The sequence below is a fragment of the Pelodiscus sinensis genome, chromosome 5 (assembly GCF_052426305.1).
Source record: "Pelodiscus sinensis isolate ZL-2025 chromosome 5, ASM5242630v1, whole genome shotgun sequence".
NCBI lineage: Eukaryota > Metazoa > Chordata > Testudines > Trionychidae > Pelodiscus > Pelodiscus sinensis.
The window spans coordinates 15,191,371-15,213,362 of record NC_143056.1 but is presented as its reverse complement, the minus strand read 5'-3'; the positions used below and the strand labels follow the sequence as shown (position 1 = coordinate 15,213,362).

The window sequence follows — 21,992 nt, the reverse complement described above, 5'->3', positions numbered from 1 at the left end:
CAAGAGAGATAGGCAGTGTGAGGTGCTGCTGAAGAGACTGGTGTAGATTCATAAGCCAAATCCTGGAACAATCTCTGGGCTCTGGGCCTATCCTTGTAGAGAGCAAGATTCTTGTAAATTGCAGCACACTGTTGTCTTTTAAGAACAGAGCAAAGTAATCAAGGGTGATAGGGAAGGAAAGGGATGCACAATGTCAATCTCTCTCTCTCTCACACACACACACACACACACCCACCCACCCACCCCTCATGTTAGGCCCATCTACATTGACTGTATTCCTTTAAAGAAGAAGGACTGTTTAAACTGCCATATAGAACAGAAAAGGGGCATCATATTGCAAGTGATTCTTACTATAAAAAAAAACTCTTCGGTAATGTTTGCTGCTCAGATAGCAAGAGAGAGAAATTTAGAAAGTAAAACTCAAATCAAACTTTTGGAAACTCGATAGGAAAAGTCTAGCTGTAGTAACAGATACTGGATTGACAGCCTTGGAATCATCCCTTTATTCACAAACCACGACCAGCTCAGGCTACAGCATTGCAAACTTCCACCCATCATCCCAACAACATACATCAACGCTCACCTGGAAGGATTACCGCTAGGATCTTCACTAAAACATAATTCTTTCTGGTGAGAATTCCACCTAGAGTAAGAGTTAGGGTCTTATTTTCAAAAAGCTTCTGTTCCGTGGCCATACGGTTTGCATACAAACCATCATTTTCAGGGCTATAATCTGCCTGACCAAATGTCTTAGAATTCTGCATGCAAATAAGAATCTCTTTGACAATCATAGTCATACAATACTAGAATTGGAAGGGACTTTGTGATGTCATCAAGTACAGTCTCCTACACTCATGGCAGGATAAGGAACCATCTACATGGTTAGATAATTTCATGGAGGTTAGGTCCATAAAAGGCTATTAGCCAGGGGATAAAATGGTGTCCTTGGCCTTTGTTTGTCAGAGGCTGGAGAGGGATGGCAGGAGACAAATCGCTTGATCATTGTCTTCGGTCCACCCTCTCTGGGGCACCTGGTGCTGGCCACTGTCGGTAGACAGGATACTGGGCTAGATGGACCTTTGGTCTGACCCAGTACGGCCGTTCTTATGTTCTTATGTACATCAATGCTAACCACCCTGACAGGAAGTTTTTCCCAATGTCCAACTTAAATCTTCCATGCCACAATTTAAGCCTATTGCATCTCATCCTATCATGAGATGTTAAGGAGAATAATTTTTCTTCCTTCTCCTTGTAACAATCTTTTAGACACTTGTAAGATGGTATGCGCCCTCTCAGTCTTCTCTTTCCCAGACTAAGCAAACCCAATTCTTTCAATCTACCTGCATAGGTCATTGTTTTCATTTTTGTTGCTCTTCCCTGGACCTTCTTCAATAAGATGGGCATTATATTTGCCCTTTTCCAGTCTTCTGGAATCTCTTCCAACTTCTATAATTTTTCCAAGATGATAGCTAAAGGCTCAGATACCTCCTCTATCAACTCCTTGAGTATTATAGGATGAATTTCATCAGGCTCTGGTGACTTGCAGACATCTAACTTTTTAAAGTAATTTTTAACTTGGTTTTTTTTTTAAACTTCTAAGCCTACCCCATTTCCACTAGCATTCACTATGTTAGGCATCCCATCACCATCCATCTTCTTGATGAAAACTGAAACGAAGAATTAAGCACCTCTGCCATTTCCGAGTTTCCTGTTATTGTTTCTGACTCTTCAATGAGCAATGGGCCTACCCTGTCCTTGGCCTTCCTCTTGCTCCTAATATAGTTGTAGAACATCTTCTTGTTACCCTTTATGCCTTTAGCTAGAGTTAGCTCATTTTGTGCCTTTGCCTTTCTAATCTTGCCCCTGCGTACCTGTGTTGTTTGATTATATTTATCCTTTGTGATTTGCCCTAGTTTCCACTTTTTGTAGAACCCCTTTTTTATTTTTAGATCATTCAAGATCTCCTAGTTAAGACAGGGTGGTTTCTTGCCATGCTTCTTATCTTTTCTAAGCCAAAGAATTGTTTGCTTTTGCACCCTTAACATCTCTTTGAAAAACTGGCAATTGTTTTCAATTGTTTTTCCTCTTAATCTTACTTCCCATGGGACCTTGCCTACCAACTCCCTGAGTTTGCTAAAGTCTGCCAACTTAAAATCCATTGTCTTTATTTTGCTGTTGTTCCTGCTACCAGCAGACCCTCTAAACTGCATGGCAGCACAGCTTCACAGGTGATTAATCAGCCCCACCCAGCCAGAAGCTCAGGGCTCTGTGCAGGGAGCTGACTGACTGGGCGGGGCTGATTAATCCCTTGTGAAGGAACACTGTCTGCTACCATTCCTCAGAACCCTGAGCTCTACTATTTCATGATCACTTTCACTGAACCCGCCTTTCACTCTCAAATTCTCAACTAGTTACTCCCTCTGGCTACGTCTACACTAGTTGATGTCAAAAACGGATCGGCAGAAATTATGCAAATGAGATTGCTACTCATGCAAATGAGTCCCTCATTAGCATATTTTTTGCTGAGAAAACGCTAGTGTAGACGTAGCCTCTTTGTTAAAATCAAATCTAGAACAGCCTCCCCCCCAGTAGCTTTCTTCACCTTCTGGAATAAAAAATTGTCTCCAATATATTCCAAGAACTTGTTGACTAATTTGTGTCCTCTTCTGTTATTTTCTCAATGGATGTCTGGGTAGTTGATGTCCTCCCATCACCACCAAGTCCTGGGCTTTGGATGATTTTGTTTGTTGTTGTTTAAAAAAAAAAATCATTTACCTCTTCTTCCTGGTTAGGTGATCTGTAGTAAATCCCTACCATGACATCATCCTTGTTTTTACCCTTTTTATCCTTACTCAGACACCAGTCTATTTCCATCTCAATTTCAGTCCAAGCGTATAGATTTTTAATATATAAGGCCACATGTCCTCCCTTTTTTCCCTGCTTATCCTTCCTAAGCAAGCTATACCTTTCTATATCAATATTCCAGTCATGGTTATTATCCCACCAAGTCTATGATACCAACTATGTCACAGTTGTGTATGTTGCTCCTCTCACCCCCAATTTCTGACCTTTCTCCCAGATTTCCATGTTTATGACTTAACTGTGGGCTTTGCTCACCTGTCCCAGTCGAACTTAGTTTTAAGTCCTCCTCACTGGGATAACTAGTCTGTGCCCAAATATTCTCTTCTCAATCCTCAACAGGTGGACCGCACCCCATCTCTGCTTAGCAGTCCTCCTGGAACAGCTTCCTGTGGTCAAGAAAACCAAAGTCCTTCTGGAAATATCATATTTACAGCCAGGCATTCACCTCCAAGATGCATCTTTCTCTATTTAGTCCCCTACCTTTGACCAGAAAAATAAAAAAGAATACTACCTGCACCCTAATCTCCCTCACCCATATGCCTAAATCCTGGTAGTCAGCTTTGATCTGCTCAAGGTCACACCTTGCAGTATCATTAGTGTCCACATGGACAAGTAGCATGGGGTCAAACGGTCAGATGATCCTCAACAATCCCTTCATAACATCACGGATATGAGCCCCTGGCAAGCACCATATCTCCCTGGATGTCATGTCAGGGTGACAAATGGGCACCTCCATCGCTCTCAGAAGAGAGTCTCCAACCACAACTTTCATACATTTCCTCCCAGGAGTGGTGGCTCCCAACCTCCCAGCCTTGGGAAGTACATGGCTTAGAATCATAGAATACTAGGACTGGAAGGGACCTCGAGAGGTCATCGAGTCCAGTACCCTGACCTCATGGCAGGACCAAATACTGTCTAAACCATCCCTGATAGACATTTATCTAACCTACTCTTAAATATCTCCAGAGATGGGGATTCCACAACCTCCCTGGGCAATTTATTCTACTGTTTGACCACCCTGACAGTTAGGAACTTTTTCCTAATGTCCAACCTAAACCTCCCTTGCTGCAGTTTAAGCCCACTGCTTCTTGTTCTATCCTCAGAGGCCAAGATGAACAAGTTTTCTCCCTCCTCCTTATGACACCCTTTTAGATACCTGAAAACTGCTATCATGTCCCTCAATCTTCTCTTTTCTAAACTAAACAAACCCAATTCTTTCAGCCTTTCCTCATAGGTCATAAGGCTTCTCCTCCTCAACCTTAGATTCCTCATCTCTCGTAGCCAGGGCGGCAGAACGGTTCTCTAGCATCACAGTGGGAAGGTTGAGAGCTGGGGTGGAGCATGACTTTAGCGCTCATTGTGAGGGGGGGAAGGGGTGCACTTCATGATGTGAGACATGCCTGTGTTTTTACAATTTAGCTAGGCACATTTTTTCCACCAAGTCCTTCAGCACTGTGAAACAAAGCACTTTTGTTTAGATAACTGATTACAACAAAGTAAAACAAAGTTTCTGCTTTCAAGGAACTTGTTGCTTGTTAATTTTATGAAACGTTATTTCACAGAACAGTTTCAAGCCTACAGAATAATTTCTGGAACAACAAAAGTGAAGCCAGCCACTATTTGTAACAAGACCAAGAAAATATCATATCATACTAGAGCTGTTTTGACAAGTTATTTTACAAAAAGAACACTATCTTAAAATAACAATACGGCTACAGAGACAAACATTCAAAAGACAGGAAATACCAAATTTTTATTTTCCCCGCCCCCTTTCTGCATATGCATTCTGATGGTCTTTAATTACATGATCACATGCTGTAAGACTTAACTCTGACATTGCCTAACTTTCAAGGGTTTGACTTCGCAACATTAATGTTCTTTTAATGTAGTTTTTTGCACAGCTCATCCTAGGTTTTGAAAAAAAAAAAAAGCAAACTGAAAAAACCCCTGAATCTACCATGTGCCATCATTCTGTGCATCACAGAACATTTGGAACCTTTATATCCGCTGATAGATATCAGCCACTTGAGCTAATGGAGTAAGTGATAGCAATAGTGGATTGACATCCTGTGTCTACACATCAGCCATTAGGGAGGTACAGGACGCGCTAATTGGCAGGGGTTTTCAGAGCTTTTTGCTACCAGCAGAGAACTGCAGAGACTCAGGAATTCTGGATTCATTTGCAAGTGCTGGAGGGGAGTGATCTTTCATGGGCACAGACCTGCCTGTTCCTGTTCCCAGTTTTTACATGTCCCAGACTCTTTGCTTAGGCAGTTACAGCCTCAATCCCCTTGGGCTCCATATTCCATTTCCAGTCTGTTTGCTCAGCCAGTACCAGATTATTCATTCAAGTCCCAGTCTCCCCACCCCGCGGGCTCCATATCCCAGTCTCCCCCTAGGCTCCTTGTCCATCCAGTCCTAGACTCCCCCATCCCCAGCTCCCAGTCCTCCCTCCCTGCTCTTTATCCCAGCCTACTCTCTCTTCCTCTGCCTTCTCCTGTCCAGCTCTTGTCCCCACTGTATTTCAGTCTGTCTGCTTCCTCCTCTTCCTCCACATTTCCTATTCACCAGGAGAGGTTGCTTTGAGAGTACAAGAGAGATAAACTCCCTACTCTCATTTCTTGTACCTGTTCCCGCTGCAGGTGGGTGCAGCAATAGCAGGGAAATTATCCTGCTCAGCCCACTGCAGAGTAACACTCTAAGACATCACTATGGAACAAGTGTGAATGGAGATTTTTCAAAGGCTGATAACTTGGCCAAATCTGGACATTTTTTCATGGGGATACAAAAAGGCATGTGACTGGCACTAGCGAAATTTCAAATCCCTCCTCCAAAATGCAAAGATGCAAGAACTTAACTTTTCTTCTGAAATCAGAACTTTCTTAACATGGGAAAATATTTTCCCCCAATCTCATTCTGCAAGGTATCTGAACCATTCTTACTGAAATGTTCCAGAAAAAAATCCTGAGATAATCACCTGGCACGGAAAAATTCTGTCCAACCATTTCAATTTGGCAAAGTTGTAAGCAACTGAAAACAGGGCAACCTTATGTACAGATACCAGCTACCAGCTCTGCCTATATTAGCATTATAGCAGGCCCTGGACACCCCAAATGGGATATGGGCTATACTGAACTAAGGAACATCCACATGAAGACTTATAGAGAGTTCTATACTGAAAGGAGTAAAATCTATATCAACAATTATTCTTCCTGTTCTGTAGGTGGAACACTGAAGCATGGAATGATTAAATGACTTGCTCAAGATCATGGAGGAAGTCTGGGATTGAACCCACATCTTCTAAATTTAAGGTCAATGCCTTAATATCAAGGCCATCCTTCCTCTTTGTTTTATTCCTAGCACTAGGTTAGGATTTCTTGTGATGTTGCCAAAACAGGACGTGTCTACAGATATTATGCGTCTCCCACACCATGGGAGATGGCAAGTGGCAACGTTACAAAGCACAAAGTTATTCATCAACAAGCTCAGTCAAGCTATATCAAAAGAATATTGTAGAAACAGAGCTACTGTTCCATTCGTCACTGAAATTGATTGAATGAATATTTCTCAGACGCAGAAGGCTGGGTGAACCATGACTCATCATGGAAGAGCAGGCTGACTCCAGTGTGGCAATTTTCAAAAATTATAAGGTACATTTCTGCATGTTTTCCAATTCATTTGTTTTGGGGGAGTTGGGCAGAACAAGGCTCTGGGAGAGCAACTGAGCACGACATGCAGTAATCTGCCATGTGTTCATTGTCTCACAAAGCCTTAGTTATAGGAACAGGATATGCCTCTAAACTTTTTTGAAATCTTGCATTGATTTCCCATTGAATAGACAAGTGGCCATGACTAAGGATGTTAAAAATCGACTAACTGACTAATCGAATAGTTAATGCATTTTGCATCGACTATTCGATTAGTCAATAAGGCGATTCTGCCTTTGAAGTGTAGCAAACAGCCCTAGGGCTGTTACTACACTTCAAAAGCGAAAGCGCTGTGTGGAGCCCGGGTTCCATGTGGCACTGCTGTTTTGAAATGACATATGCCTCTGATCCCAGGCTCCACACAGGGCTGCCACTTGGAAACGCCACATGCAGCCTGGGGACACCCCAGCTGGTCCCAGGCTGCATGCAGCATTTCAAAGTGTCAGCACTGCATGGAGCCTGTAGTCTGGCCCCAGGCTTCAAGTACCACTGCTGCTTTGAAGTACCCCTTTTTCTCCCCCGCCACTTTGCTGCCTCCTTCTGATAGAGGCAGCAAAGGGGGTGGGGAAGCGACTAATCCTTCACATCCCTAGCTATGACTAGGGTTGCCAGATGGCTGAAACAAAAATATTGACCCCCCCCCCCGAAAAAAAACAGGAAAAAAAGGAGGGGGGGAGATACACAAAAAAAAGGGGGGGACTCCAAGGACTTATTAAGCCAAAAAAAATTAAAATAAAACAGCATTAAAACAGCATGTCCCCTTTAAGAGTGAGTGCAGGGATAAGAACAGTGAAGCAGTTGAGCAGTAAGACCCAGGTTGAGCATTACTTCCCCTAGGTCTTTTCGCCAGCAGCCATTTTGTGCCGGCAGCCTTGGGGAACCAGGTAAGCATGGGGGCTGGGATCCGGGGGGTGGGGCTGTTGGGGGCCAGGGGGCAGCTCGGGGGAGAGGGGGAGGCCAGGCACTGAGTGTTGTAGGGTTGCCAGGTGCCCGGCATTTTTGCCTCCTGGCCAGGGAAAAATTCAGATAACACCAGACATCTCCAGGTGTCCAGTATTCTCTGAATTTTTTTTACCAGACAGGAAGCGAAAATACCGGACACCTGGCAACCCTAGCTATGACTGGTTTATTTCAAATTTGTGCAGCAAATGGTAAAAATGACCTAGAATACAAAACTTTAAAAAGCACCCACCCCAAAACCTACTAGTCTGCTGACTTTTTTGGCACTCCTAGCTGTGTCTCAAAGGGTTGATGAAAGTGAAAAACAATTTTTGGAAATAACTTGGGATTGACTCTTTCTAATTTTCATGCTTAGCTTTGTAGAGTGTCTTTCTTCCAGTTCTTTCTTTAATAGTTCATTTTTGTTTAATTCATTCATTTAACAAATGGACTTCAACTCAATGTTCATTTTGCCTCTTGGTGAATAACCACTGATCCTTGGGCAAAAAGAAATTTGAGAATCAAATCCTGACACACATATTTTCCTTCTTTTTATTTTCTATTTACTTCTGTCAAGTTCTCTATCTTTCTTCTGAATGAGGTGGGAGAATATATTTGTATTTGTCTGGAATTACAATTGAACAAGACCTATTTAATATACCGTGTTATCTCAGCAAAAGATCCTGAGGTATTAGCTATGTGGTTTGTGGTAAAGTGAACGGAAAGACAATGAATCACTAGTTTAAAACAGGTAAATTTAAAATAGGTTTAAATTATAATAATTGAAATAAAACAGGTTTTAATTTAAAACAGGTTGAATAATTTAAAGCAAGTGTTTCAGAGGTGGAAACAAAGACTGACATTAGGCTGTCCTCTAGCAAGCATTACTTTGATAGACAGTGTCTGACTTACAAGGGCAATAGTGGATAGCAGCATTGTCTAGTGGTGGGGGTATTGGCATGGGAGTTGGGAGATACAAGTGCTATTTCTGGCAACCACTAATCTGTCATGTGACCTTAAAAAAGCCACTTTGCCTGTGTTTACCTTCCCTGTCCTTTGCCTCTGTCATTTAGAACAGAAGACCTTCAAGGCAGGGATTGTCTCTCACTAAGGATCTAATCCAAAGCCTTATAAAGTCAGTGAAGAGACTCACACTGAATTCAACAGGCTTTGAATCAGGCACTACAGTGCCTAGCAAAGTGGTGCCTAAGGATGTTAAGAGATGGGTAACTGGCTAATAATGTAGTCAATACAAATTGTCAGTAAGGAAAGGCACTCAGTCCCTGCTCTCGCTCAATCAAGGAGCTACCCCCGCTGTGACTCTGCAGTTTAAATGTAGTAAGAGGTGGGCACACAGGCAGCTTGGCTCCTACTACATTTAAACTGCAGAGCCGCAGCATGGGTAGGTGCCGGACCCAACGCAAGCCAGGACTGAGCAAGCCCGGCTCAGTCCTGGCTTGCACTGGGTCCAGGAATGCTGCAGCTTTGCATTTTAAATGTAGTAAGAGTCGGCCCGGTTCTTACTACATTTAAAATGCAGAGCCACAGCAGGGGTAGCTCCTGGACCCAGTGTGAGCTGAGCTCGCTCAGTTCTGGCTCACACCATGTCCAGCAGCCCTGTCCATGGGGGGGTCGTAGCAGGTTGCTGCTGGAGAAGCCCGTGTTCGTGGCCAGCCTGGGCCACCATGGACAGGGGTTGCTCCATGGGATGTGGAGCAGCCTCCACTGACCCCCAACCATCCGCACTGCTTCCTCTTAAGCTGGATCCCCCTAGCACCAGCTCCTGCTTCCTCCCCCCTCTGATGCAGAGGCAGCAAGGGAGGAGCATGTGAACTGTCAAGTAGTTGACTACTCATATCCCTAGTGATGCCCTTTTCTCAGGGTATGTCTACACTGCAGAGTTTTTCCAGAAAAACGTCCATTTTTCTGGAAAAACTACACTTATATCCACACTGCAATTGCATTCTTTCAAAGTCAAAAGAACGCAGGGGTTTTCCAACAGCAGTAAACCTCTTTCTACGAGGAAGAAGCCTTTCTCCGAAAGAGCTCTTTTGGAGAAAGGCGTGTGGATGGGGAGGAGGATTTTTTTTAAATACGAGGCCTCCAGGAGAAAGCACAGGTGCCCTGGAAGCCACTCCATCCACAGTAATCACAACTTAACTGCGAGACAGTGTCCAATAAATGTGGACGCTATCTTTTGAAAAAGCAGATCGCTTTTTCGATGTGCTTTTGCTGTGTGGATGCTCTCTTTTGAAAGAAGTTTTTCCTGGAAGATCTCTTCCAGGAAAGCTTCTTCCAAAAGAAGCTTGCAGTCTACTTGCGCTACTGCACTCTTCTTGCGCAAAAGCCTATGCAAATGAAGCACAGATTAGCATATTGCTGCACTTTATTTGCATAACTAATTAGGGGCCATTTTTGCGTAAGAGGCTTTTGTGCAAAAAGGAGCTGTGTATACAGCTCCTTTTTCCGCAAAAAAACCCTCTTGAACAAGAGCCCTTCTTCCACAGGATTTCAGAGCATCTTCCTCTATCAATACCGCAATCACATTGGTATTTGCACATGGATTGAGACAGATTAAAAAGCTTGCCAGTGCAAAAGTGTGTAAAGATGCCATCTGAGGGGTGATGGAGGGCTTTCTTCTATCATCAGAGCAAATAAGCCAAAAAGGCTAGGAGTAAGTCAACATTCTTACTTCACCACATTCGTGATTGGAAATGGGTCCATAAGATCACCATCGAAACATTAACTCTTCCAGACATGTCTTCACAGACTAGCCAAATAATTTTAATAAATGTGTCTGGACATTCAATTGTAATGAACAGTTTCCAGAGGGAAGGGCAGTTGACCATATTGAAAGCTATAGTCAGATTGAGAAACATGAGGTTAAAAAGTTGGATGTTGTTTGTGACATTTTTCCTGTAAATCATGTTAACAGTGCTCCACTGAGCACGAAAGCTGCACTGTGACTCAGAGAGAACTTTGTCAATTATTTGGGCCAGAAGCCAGTTCAAGTGGGTCTTACTCACCCATGTGACTATGTGACAGAGGCAGTGGCTTCTCAGACAATGGACAATCTTCAGAAGGCTCTTTTCTCATTACGAGCTCAATCCCACAATCTATCCTCCATCAAAATTCCCAAGACCAGGAATTCTCTAACAGGGGGTCATAAGGTTACATGGGGGGGTATCATGAGCTATCAGCCTACACCCCAAGCCCACCTCCAGCATTTATAATAGCATTAAATATATAAACTAAAAACACTTTTTTATAGGGGGGTTGGCTTTCAGAGGCTTCCTAAGTGAAAGGGGACAGCAGTGCAAAAGTTTGATAACTGCCCAAGAAAACGAGTGTCCTCCACACTCTTACACTCCACAAAAGCTGGCCACAACCACAGTCTTTATGTTGTACTTAGCACAACAACTACTCCTTGCTAGCACTCCAAGTCACAAACCATCCCAAAAGGGGAAGGGAGAAGATTCAGAGAAGGCATAGCTGTGGCCTGGCACCCCATCAATTATGGCCAGCGAAAGCGGCCTACCTGTAGAGGAGCACATGATGTACCTTAGTGTAACAGCAGCTGTGGTTCTCTTACATGCCACAAATTGTGCATGAATCTACGGTGACTCCTGTACAGGACGGAATTTAACTGCCATAGTTTGGTCCTTAACGTTTACAAGTCCTCAGTTCCTTTCCCCAATGTACACAGATCAAGACTGAAATACAGCCAAGAGAACGTTGAGAGATGTACAAAACTTCATTTCCATTCACACAGTATTTTAAATTAGGAAAATCTCAACATCTATTGGCCCAGTAGCAATCTTTACGCACATAAGTAATCAACACTTCAATCACATTGGCATTTACAAATGGATGAGAGAGATTAAAAAGCATTAGTTCCACTGACTAATGAGACTAATTATCTAAGCAAACATGTTTGCGGGATTGGGCGCTATAATTACCACCTAAATTTCTAATGTTTCTAAAAGTTCATAGTTAAGATGACACTTTCTCCTCACATCAAAAATCCTCATAAATAGGAGCATCATTTACTATGGGGCATGTTTGGCAGTCACCTTCAACCCCCGGACCTTGGTCTACCCTCTCCACCTAGATTTTTCATAGTTGTTTCAGCATATGAACATTATATGCAATTATTTTATATCCAGAAAATTTTGCAGTGAGGGGTTGAGAGTGGAAAACATAATGAAGCATATATCATATCTTCCATTATGTCTTCCTCTCTCAACCGCCACCCCAGAATTTGCTGGATATAATTGCACATAAAGTTCATATTCTCAATAACTTAGCCTTACTTAGTATTTTTCTGAAATAACAACCCTGCCCTTAAGAAAGTTTATAAAGCAGGCAAGCAAGGAAAGCACGTTGGCATCTGTCTTTCATGCACGGCTGAAACAAAAAATTATGCACTCAGTTGCAACCTGCTACAGGTTATCCAAAATTATTGGAAATGCATTCCCTCATTATAATCAGTGCACAGGCAGACATTCCACAGGCGAAAATAAAGCACTTCTGCATCTCTACTTTTTAAAAACAACAACGGTTGTACTTTGAAGAGAAAAATTAATTTAGCCTGCCCACAAGGCAAAGTCACTGTCTTCTGCAGTAAGAAGAGGCATTGCTTGCTGTCTTTTTAAAAAAACAAAAACAATCTTTGAGTGCCCAGATCTAAAACAGCCACAATTGTGAAGAAAACTTCATTACAAACAGATACAATAAGACTCATGGAGCAAGGTCATGTCTCCCCACTTCAGAAATAAACCATGAGAAAAAATGTTTTTTATATCTCATCTTTCAAACCATGTTTTTCGAGTGTTTCTTTATTGGGTCTACACTAGCCCCCAATCTAACTACTTAGAACTAGGGATGTTAAAATTAGATTAATCAACTAATCAAATAGAATTTCCATTAACTATTCTATTAGTTGATAACAGTGCTTCTGCTTTGAAATGTAGCAAGAGCCACCCGGCTGTTCCTACATTTCAAAGGCAGAACTGCTGCGCAGCGTTCTGCCTTTGAAAAGTACAAGAACCCCAGCATAGGCTCTTGTGCATTTCAAAGACTGAAATGCTGCGTGGAGCTCAGGACCAGCAAGGACTGCCCCGCGGGTGCTAGGATCCATGTGATGCTTTCTCTTTTAAATGTAGACAAACCCCAGCGGGGACTCTGGTGCATTTCAAAGGTACAACGCCACCGCTGCGTCCCTGCCCCCTCCCATGGAAATGGAATAGGGTGGGGGGACCAGTTTTTAAGCTGGCTCCCTCCACCACTCCCTCTTCCTTCCCTCCCTTGCTGCCTCTTTCTGATAGAGGCAACAAGAGGTGGGGAAGCAACTAGTCAACTAGTCATTTACATCCCAACTCAGAACTTATTTGTGCATGGAGGTTATTCAGGAACAGCTATTCCTGAATAATTCCAAGTATAGACACTCTTATTCCAGAATAAAGGTCCCTTGTTCCTGTTCATCTTAAGATACTTTGAAAATGAGCTAACTGCTGAGCTAAACTCTATTTATGGAATTCATTATCGGGAAAGGGGTTTTAGCATTCTTACAGTGAACTCACTGCAACATTTTGCATTTTTCTTTGAAACTAAGGCTTCTCAACACAAGAGAGAACTTGACCTAGAAATCACAAAGTCCATAAAGTCAAAAACTGTAGCATGCGAAATATCAATATTTTTTTTTTGTTGCTCTCACTTAAAACACAAAACTGAAACCAACTGTCAGGGAGAAAAAACATTTGAATCCCATTAGATCATTATCCAGCTATGCTAGCTGCTTCTGAATTGGTTCATTGTCTCTATGCTTAAAAACTTTGCTTCACAAATTAAAAAAAAATATCTAGCTCTCTAAGGGCCTGATCTAGTCCCCACTAAAGCCAACTGAAAGATTTCCATTGACTTCAATGGAGTTTGGATAATAACCTCCTGAGGAAGGGGAAATCCGTTTTGTGTTTCACTTTCTTTATATTGCCATGTTCCGTTCTTAATCGGGCATGAAAGTCATAGCACTTTTAACTTGTTCCTAACGGTGACTTGTAAATGATTTTTTTTAAACCTGGGAATTTAAGTAAGATGCTCTGAGTCTCCTAAATCAGTGGCTCTCAACTTTCCCAGACTACTATTTCAGGATTCTGATTTGTCTTGCGCAACCCCAAGTTTTACCTCAGTTAAAAACTACTCACTTACAAAATCACACATAAAAATATAAAAAGCTTCAGAGGGTAGCTGAGTTAGTCTGTACAGGATAAACTTAAAACACAATAAATAGTCTGGTAGCACATTAAAGACTAACAAAACATGCAGATAGTATCATGACACCATCTGCATGTTTTGTTAGTCTTTAAAGTGCTACCAGACTATTTATTATAAAAATATAAGTGTCACAGAACATGATTACTGAAAAATTGCTTACTTCCTCATTGTTACCATAGAATTATAAAATAAATCAATTGGAATATAAATATTGTACATACATTTCAGTGTAAGATATAGAGATGTGGAAACAAGCCATTGCATGACATTTGTAACCAAGACGGTGTCCTAGAATAGGATAGTTTTGCTAACTGCACTTGCATACCTAGAATTTGCAGGTGCCAATTGAATCATAGGAGCGCTTTCATTGGATGCAGAAGGAGCACACATTGTTGAGTGCAATCAGCACATACCTCACTTCATGTGCCTTTGCTTTACTTGTGAATCACTTTAGTAATACCTGTAGGAAAAAATACTACACAGATACAAACCAGCAAAATCTGGCAAGGCTGCACGTGAGCAGTAGTAAATAAAATGTTTTACAGGCCTCCGGTTGCCTACCATTATCATAAGACCTTCTTTGGGGCTCTGCATGGGTGCAGGGGTTTACCTATGCGGGATCAGTCCCTGCATTAATAGACTTGTGGCTGACTCTCTCAACATAATTATTTAGGGCAATGATTCTCAGTCACGAGAATCATGTAAATAGTTGCCTAACTTCACAAGTTACATCAAAACCATTAGCAAAGTCAGTAGAAACTCAAACTTCATACAATGACTTGTTTCAACATCTCTGTAACCTACACTGAAATGTAAGCACTATGCTGGGTAGTAACTGGAGGACTGAGTCTTCATAAATAATCTTTTCTCCTGCCTACTTAGATCTTGACATCATATTTTAGTAGCTCACACCTCATGTAACTGACATCTCAGCATGATTTATCAGATGTTATCAGACTGCTATAGATAGAGCCAACCTAGAGGGCTTGGGTAAATGATTTGATTTTAATATAATGCACTGTTTTCCTTAGGGCTTTAAAAATCTAATTTTACTACATATGTGCTAGTTTAAAAACTAACAGTGCTCGTGTACAAATAACAAAAACAGAGGTCTCTGTTCGCCAGAGGCCAGCTCCAGTCCCTTGCAAGGTTCACTGCTAGGTCTCAATCAAACACCCTCTATGATAGCCATGTATCACATAAAGAGCGAGAACTTGCTACAGTAATGAGACAAAATCTTGAATATTGAAATCCAGCTGATTTCAACTCCTCCAATATCAATTGCCAGTGGAAACCAGACCTCTCACATGTCCTCCTTTCAAGGTATATCACTGATGTTAGTCTCAAAGTTATTCCCATTCCACAAAAATTTGCTGTCTCCACTTTTATTGTTAAAAATTATTTACATCAGAAATAAAGACCTAAGTTACAGAATGAGTCATCGTACTATATATTTTAGAAATGTCTGTCTACCTGTCCATCTGTGAGTCTGTTTGTTCCAGAATGCCTTCTAAACTTTAAGAGTTAGGATCATCAAATTTGGTATGCAGCTTCCTCTTATTGTAACTTAAAGTAAGGTATGGTTTTGATTGTGCCGGGACAATGGGATGTGCCTGGAATTCAAATGTTTCTCATAAAATGGAAAGGGAGGGGTCTGATAGGAGGGAGTTATACTGCAGAATGAAAATGGGGATGGGGGGCAGAAAAGAGACAAAGATGGGGACTGGGACAGCTATAACCCCACTGATCCAGCAAGAGATGGGGGGGAGGGGAAAAGGGACAGCTATCTACTATATATTTCAGGGAGTTTGTCTGTCTGTCCATACCCCAGCCAAAGGACATGCATCCCTCACCCAGCTGTACTTGCTACACCTGCGGCAGCTATGTACAGGTGCTTCTCACCTGGCCCCAAGCTGCAGCGGTGAGTGAGGGCTGAACCCCACATCTGTAGCCCCATTCCTGGGCAATGATTTAAATTAAGAAAAACAAAACTTATATCTGAGTCAATGTCAGATAAATCTTCTAGTTTACACTAAATTAATTATTTCCACAGCATTTTAAGAATTCTGCATAGTCAAATTCCGTATGCCCATGACCAAAATCTTTGTCACACTGGGTCTGATATTAAAGCATTGGCACGCTGAGAGGTATGATGCAAACATCTCCCTCTGTAAAGACTTGGCTCAACCTGGAGCTCTCCTTGCTCAGTGTCAGAGGCCAGCTGCTGGCCCTTTATGATGGCCAGCCTCAGCCTTGCCTATTGCCTACCAGCTAGCCCCCAGCAGATAGTAACTAGTGAGCCCAGTTGCAAGGAATCAGTAAATACTACTGAAACAGAGCTGGGAAGTCATTGTAGGGGGAGAGATGCAGAGGCGGGACCTAAGTCTTGCTGAAGGAATGAGTTAGGCTTCTGCTTTGCTCCACACAAAACAGGGTTGGAGGTGGGACCCACCTTATACTTTTAGTCCAATGGTTAGAACTCAACTAGAATGTGAGAGATTCAAGTTCAATTCCCTTCTCTCTCCCAGAGTGGGAGACTGGATTTAAACAGAAGTTTCCCACCTTTTGAGAGAGTGCTCTAAACACTCGGCTGTGGGATATACTGATGTGGGGAACCTCACTCTCATCTGTTGAATAAATAATAAGAGAATTGTCTGAAGGAGGAGGCCTGGACCCACCTACTAGGTTTGCCACCTACTAGGCTGGTGTTTTAGCCACTGGTCTCAATTATTTAGTCACTCTGCCACCCGCTTCCCCTGCATGTCAGAGTGAGGTCAGGAGGGGCTCTGTCCAGCAGGGACCTGGTACTCACAGGGTGTACTCTTGTACTTTCTGAAGGCCTGCTGCAGCAGCAGTTGGATGGTCTTGGCTGCCAGGACTCAGGTCCCTACCCATCTCGTTCCACCACTGCAGAGGAAGTGGACAGGGCCGCACTGCATTCTGGCAGGAATTGTAGAAAGGGGAAGAACAGTCCAGGAAAACACAAAATTTGAGTGGAAACTAGTAAAGCTCAATGTTGGCTTTTTCAAAACGTAGACTTTTTTGAGACAGTGGATAAATACCAAAAGTGAAAGGCCTTATCTACAGACAATGACAGAAGAGGTAGATACTGATGAGTTTGCTAACCAGATGTATGAGGCTCTGTATATCCCCCATTTCCAGTTCCTGGGTCTACCCAAAATCGGTAGGGTTTTGCTCACTGATGTCTAGAACATTCCCTACAATTTTTACAGTTGATCGGTTGGAGCGTTTCAAAAGTTCTCATTACAGACAGAGAAATGCCACAGAGCTGAATGTAAGGCCTCATAAGCTTAACCAACAATCATAATATCCAGCTGAGGGAAGCAAAGTCTTTCACTCAACTCAGTGGCAGTCCCTCTTTGGCTTATAAGGAGTCTGGTGTTGATGAAAGGAAGGGCCACAAAGAACCAATGGCATGGGGGGGATGAGGGCAATAGAGTAGGCTTGCCAGATGGTCTAATCAAAAAAACCGAACCTCCCTCTCCCCCCAAAACAAGAACACCGGGGAAAAAATTCTGTTGAGAAAAGAAAAGGGGGAGACCAAAGCTGTCTAAGCCCAGTGCCTAAAAAGGACCCGAGAGTTATTAAGCAAAAAACATTTTTAAAATTAAAAAAAAAAAAAAACCACCCAGCATGGCCTCTTTAAGAAATGCCTTTGAGACTTTTTGACCCTAACAGGCTGCCAGCAGCCATCATCCATCCTGTCTTCCTGCTCCAGGACAGACAGCTCCTCTGCGTAACCAGGTAAGCACCTGGTATTTTCACCTCCTGTCCAGGAAAAAAAATCAGAAAATACTGGACATTTTAGTTGTCCAATATTTTCTGAATTTTTTTTACCAGACAGGCAGTGAAAATACCAGATTATCCAGGTCAATACCAGATACATGGCAACCTTACAAGAGAGTAGAAGGAGGAGGACAAGTGGGATATACAGAGCCTCTGCCATATGGACAGAGGGAGGAAGGGGAGCACACACAGCCCTGGCTGTAGTGCGGAATGGATGGAGAAAATGGGGGAAAATAATGTGAAGGGAGGGAGACACGCCGAGCCCCTGGCATAGAGGAAACACATATGAAGGGGCACACAGAGACCTTAGCAGTCAGTGGAGGAGGAATGGGGAACACAGAGCATTTGGCATAGAGGAAAGAGGGGAATATAGGCTACATAAATCCCTGGCATGTGTGGGGAGGGGGCAATAGAGGACTCTAGTACATTGAGGGAGGAATAGGGGGGCAAGAGTCCCTGGCACGAGGGAGGGTTTGGGAAGATTAGAGAGTCCCTGAAATAAAGCAGGATGGAAGGGTGCAATGTGGGGAGCTTGTGGAGTGGAATGGAGGGGATGCAAGGAATTCCTGATGTGTGCAATGAGCTACAGAGTGAGCAACCCTCTGCTATATAGCATTTTGTCCATCACAATATGACTGTATGTGGGCACTGGTAATAAAGTTAATAATACAAATAACTCCTGTAGTCCTATTCAGAAAAGACTCCCATGCGCTTCATGGAATTTTGCCCGAATAAGGATTCAAGTACATAGTACATAACTGATCACAGGTGCTGGAACTAGGGGTGTGGGGCTACTGCAGCACCCCCTGACTTGAAGTGATGTCCAGTATATACAGCACAGGTGGGGAACCTAAGGCCTGGGGGCCGGCTGCAGCTCCCAGCTTGCTTGGATCTAGCCCTGAGGCTCAGGGCTTCCTCCCAGCACTGGAGAGCCCACACTGGTGCTCCAACCTCCCACCATCCCCCCTTGGGACTGGAGCACACAAAAATCCACTAGCCTGGGCTCCCCAAGGCTCTAGTGTGCGAGGGAAATGTCTTTCTTCTTTGTTGCGAGCCACGTCAGTGACGGTTCTGTTTGGGGTTTTTTTGGGGTTTTTTTTTTTTTGCTTCTCACTTGTATGTGCCCCCCCCAACTGATTTTTCTGTGAGTCAGTGGCCCCAACCCAAAAAGGGTTTGCCACCCCAAAATACGGGATTTAGTTTGGTTCAATGGCTCTCAGCACCCTCAACTACAAAAATTGTTCCAGCACTCCAGAAACCAACTACACTATTGAGTAATAATCTTAAAAGATAACACCTGTTACATAAGCAAGAGAGTGTCAAGTGTCAGGAAAAAATACCATCCTTTCAGCATTCTCTTCCACCTATACATTTATGTCTTCCAGCATCAAGGTGTCTCCAAAACCACATCACTCAGGCAAATGCTCAATAAAATTAATAATTTCAATGGTGGCAAATACTGATTTCAAAAGGGTGTTTGTTTGGCACAATGACAGATAAGGTGATTTCATAAAAAAGTAAAATCTCTGTTTCTTAAACTCTCTCTTTAGAGGGTTTGTGTCTAAAGTCTGACTGTTGCTTTCCTACTTCTCCCAGTCCCCATAATTTATCTTGAAAAGGTTGTGTAAATGGCTAGGGCTGTGCTCGCTCGGTAGGGTTCTTTCTCTGCCAGGAAAATATTTTTTTCTAAAAAGGGTACACTGAAACCACTGGCGATCTCTGTATGAATTACTAACTCCTGCATGGTCCTGCTTGATTAAATAAGGCGCCTAGTTTGCCCTGAAAAGCCTCCGGTTACAAGTCGCAGGGGCCAGGGAAGGTGAAGCTGACACCTAAGGAACAAAGGCAAGCTTCAGCCAACAAAGGCTGCCAGGTACGGTCCCCGAGCCCAGACAATGACCGCGCAGGGGGGCTAAGCGCGGCCAGTCCAGCGCGGGGCGCAGGGTCAGGGGCTGGCAGGCGGCCCTGGGGCGGGGGAAGAAGGGGTCGGGGCGGTGTTGTCGGCAAGAGCAGGCGCCAGGAGGGCTTGTTACTTTCCAAGCGTCTTGTCCCCCACACAAAGAGCGGCTCGGCTCCCTTCCCGCCCAGCTGACATCCACGCGAGCGCGGAGCCTGCCTCCCCGAGCAGGGGGCCACACAGCGGCCAGCCCAGCCCGCAGGGCCGCCAACTTTGCTGCGCGCTCCGCAGGCCGAGCCCCCCTGCGCCAGCCGGCCGCGCTGCCCGTTCCGCGGCGCCAGGGAAATACTCACGGTCCGGGGGCTGCAGCAGGGGGCACCCGGCGGCGCTGCCTCGGGAGGGGACTGGGTGCGGCGCCGCTGCCCCCTTGCTCCGCTCCTCGCTTGCAAACCACGCCCCGAGCTGGGACAAGCCCGAACCCTCCCGCCGCTGCTGCTCGCCGCCCCGAGCGCAGGAAGTCGGAGCGCCCTTGGCCCGCAGCCCCTGAGCGCAAACAAACAAACAGCACGTGGCTGGCCCCGGAGCCCTGCTCCAGCTCCTCGCTCCCCACGCCCGGCACCTGCCGGCCGGCTCCTAGCCAGGGGAGGAGAAAAACAGGGGCTCTGGGGGAATGCAGCCCCTGCGACGCTTGGGTCTGTTTAGGGCGGCTGGTAGCTGGAGCCGGCGAGGGTAGCCCGGACTCCTGGGTTCTGTCCTCTCCCTGCCACGGAGGAACTCGTTGACATGAGGCAAATTGCTCCCTCTACTAGCTGGAGCTTTCACAATATCCATTCAGCCCCCTCATCAGCCTCACTCACCCTGGGGCCTGTCATCTTATGGAGAAACTTAAATAACAACACAGAGTCTCGTAGCACCTTAAAGAGTAACAAAATATGACCTGTCATCTGAAGAAGTGGGCTGTGCCTAAGAAAGCTCATGATCCCATCTACACATGTTTTGTTAGTCTTTAAAGTGCTGCCAGCCTATTTGTTGTTTTTCCTGTTACAGATTAACTTGGCTACTCTGAATCGTATGGAGCGTGAGAGCAGGGAACTGGGGGCCAGGACATGAGTTCTGGTCCCCTCTGCCATACTCTGTCACTGTGATAGCAGGAAAGGAACAATCTCTGCAATTCATTTTACCCATCTCTAAAAATGGGAGAGTTGACGTCTGCCCACTGAACTTATTGTTAAACTTCTGATCCTTGAAGGAAAGGAGCTATGGAAGTGCTAAATATTTTAAACATCACAGGGTCTACCAACGATGTACCATTTTCCCACTCTAGCCCTGCAAAAAAACTCTTCTCAATCTGTTGAGTTGCTAGCACTAGCATTATGGCCATCAAATTACTCAATACAGCACATAACAACACTTCACAGTAGTTGTTAATCTGATTTAATTTCCTTGGGCATAGCATGGCATGAACAACAAATAAAATATCTAAACAATATTAACTACCTTTGGGCATAAGGTAGCCATTGTAAAATACTGTTAGACAACTTATTTTTGGACCAAAAGATTTTGTTATGAATCTGATACATAAACTCATATATATTGATTACAGACATTTTATTATATAATGAGAGATTTTAATGATCCAATAGTACAAGGTGCATGTCTAAAAAATACATAAAATAGTAGTAATTTTAGATTATATTGCAAGATTATACATATTACAAATTAGTAAAAGGATATAATCAGAATGGGACTTGGTTTTAAAAGTGGTGATCACTTGGCTTTATGGATTTAAAAAAAAAATCCCAAAAGCCAATTCCTATAGATGCTCATACAGTAGATTGCTCCTTCACCTATTCTGCTAAGTGAGGAGGGTATTCGGTGTTAAGGATCAACCCAATCCTGGTTCCTTTAAAGAAACTGGTAAAACAAAGCAATCTCTGATTGGCTTAAAGAAACAAAATGGCATATCTGAAGCCATTTCCCAAGGCCAAATCTAACAGCATTCATATCTTACTCAGAATAACCTTCATCAGGCTTCAGTATCTTTTATCTGCTAGATTTGGCCCTTGATTTTCTTTCTTGTATTTAAGACTGAAGTGAATTCCAAACTTTTTGAGTGGCCCTTTAACTAAAGAATGTTACAGCTTGTGGGAGTGCCGAGGACAGCCAGTTGTAACTTGTCAGCCGTGCCTTGGTAAACACCTTAGTAAAACTGTGCTCTTGTAAAATTAGCTCTATGGATAACTGTTCGTTATTTGTATAGTGGCACTCAGCTTGATACTTTACAGACAGGAATGGAGACCGGGTCCCCGTCCCAAAGAGCTTTACAATCTATATTGACCACTCCCTACATCCAGATCTTTTAAATAGAATGATTTGCACACAGTTTGCCCAACCAATCCTTTGTTAAAAGCTAGGTCAAACCTTATGAGTCGAATTATAAGTATGAACTCATCCTTCAGTTAACATAATTGTAAGCCTAACCCCTTCCCCCCATCCCCCCAATCTAA

At 43.6% G+C, this 21,992-nt stretch overlaps 1 protein-coding gene across 7 annotated transcripts in view; it reads right to left on the bottom strand.

The window, feature by feature from the left end:
* SYNE2 (spectrin repeat containing nuclear envelope protein 2) overlaps positions 1-20,230 on the bottom strand; it is a 304,665-nt gene extending 284,435 nt beyond the window's left edge. For 5 of the 7 annotated variants that reach the window (XM_075926393.2, XM_075926394.2, XM_075926392.2 and 2 more), the window contains exon 1: positions 19,839-20,229. The gene's annotated coding sequence lies outside the window, so the exon portion shown is untranslated. Of the gene's footprint in view, positions 1-3,117; positions 3,762-19,838 lie in introns of those variants that run through there. The other 2 variants (XM_075926397.2, XM_075926395.2) reach the window with 2 other exon arrangements.
* Between the last annotated feature and the right edge of the window lie 1,762 nt (positions 20,231-21,992).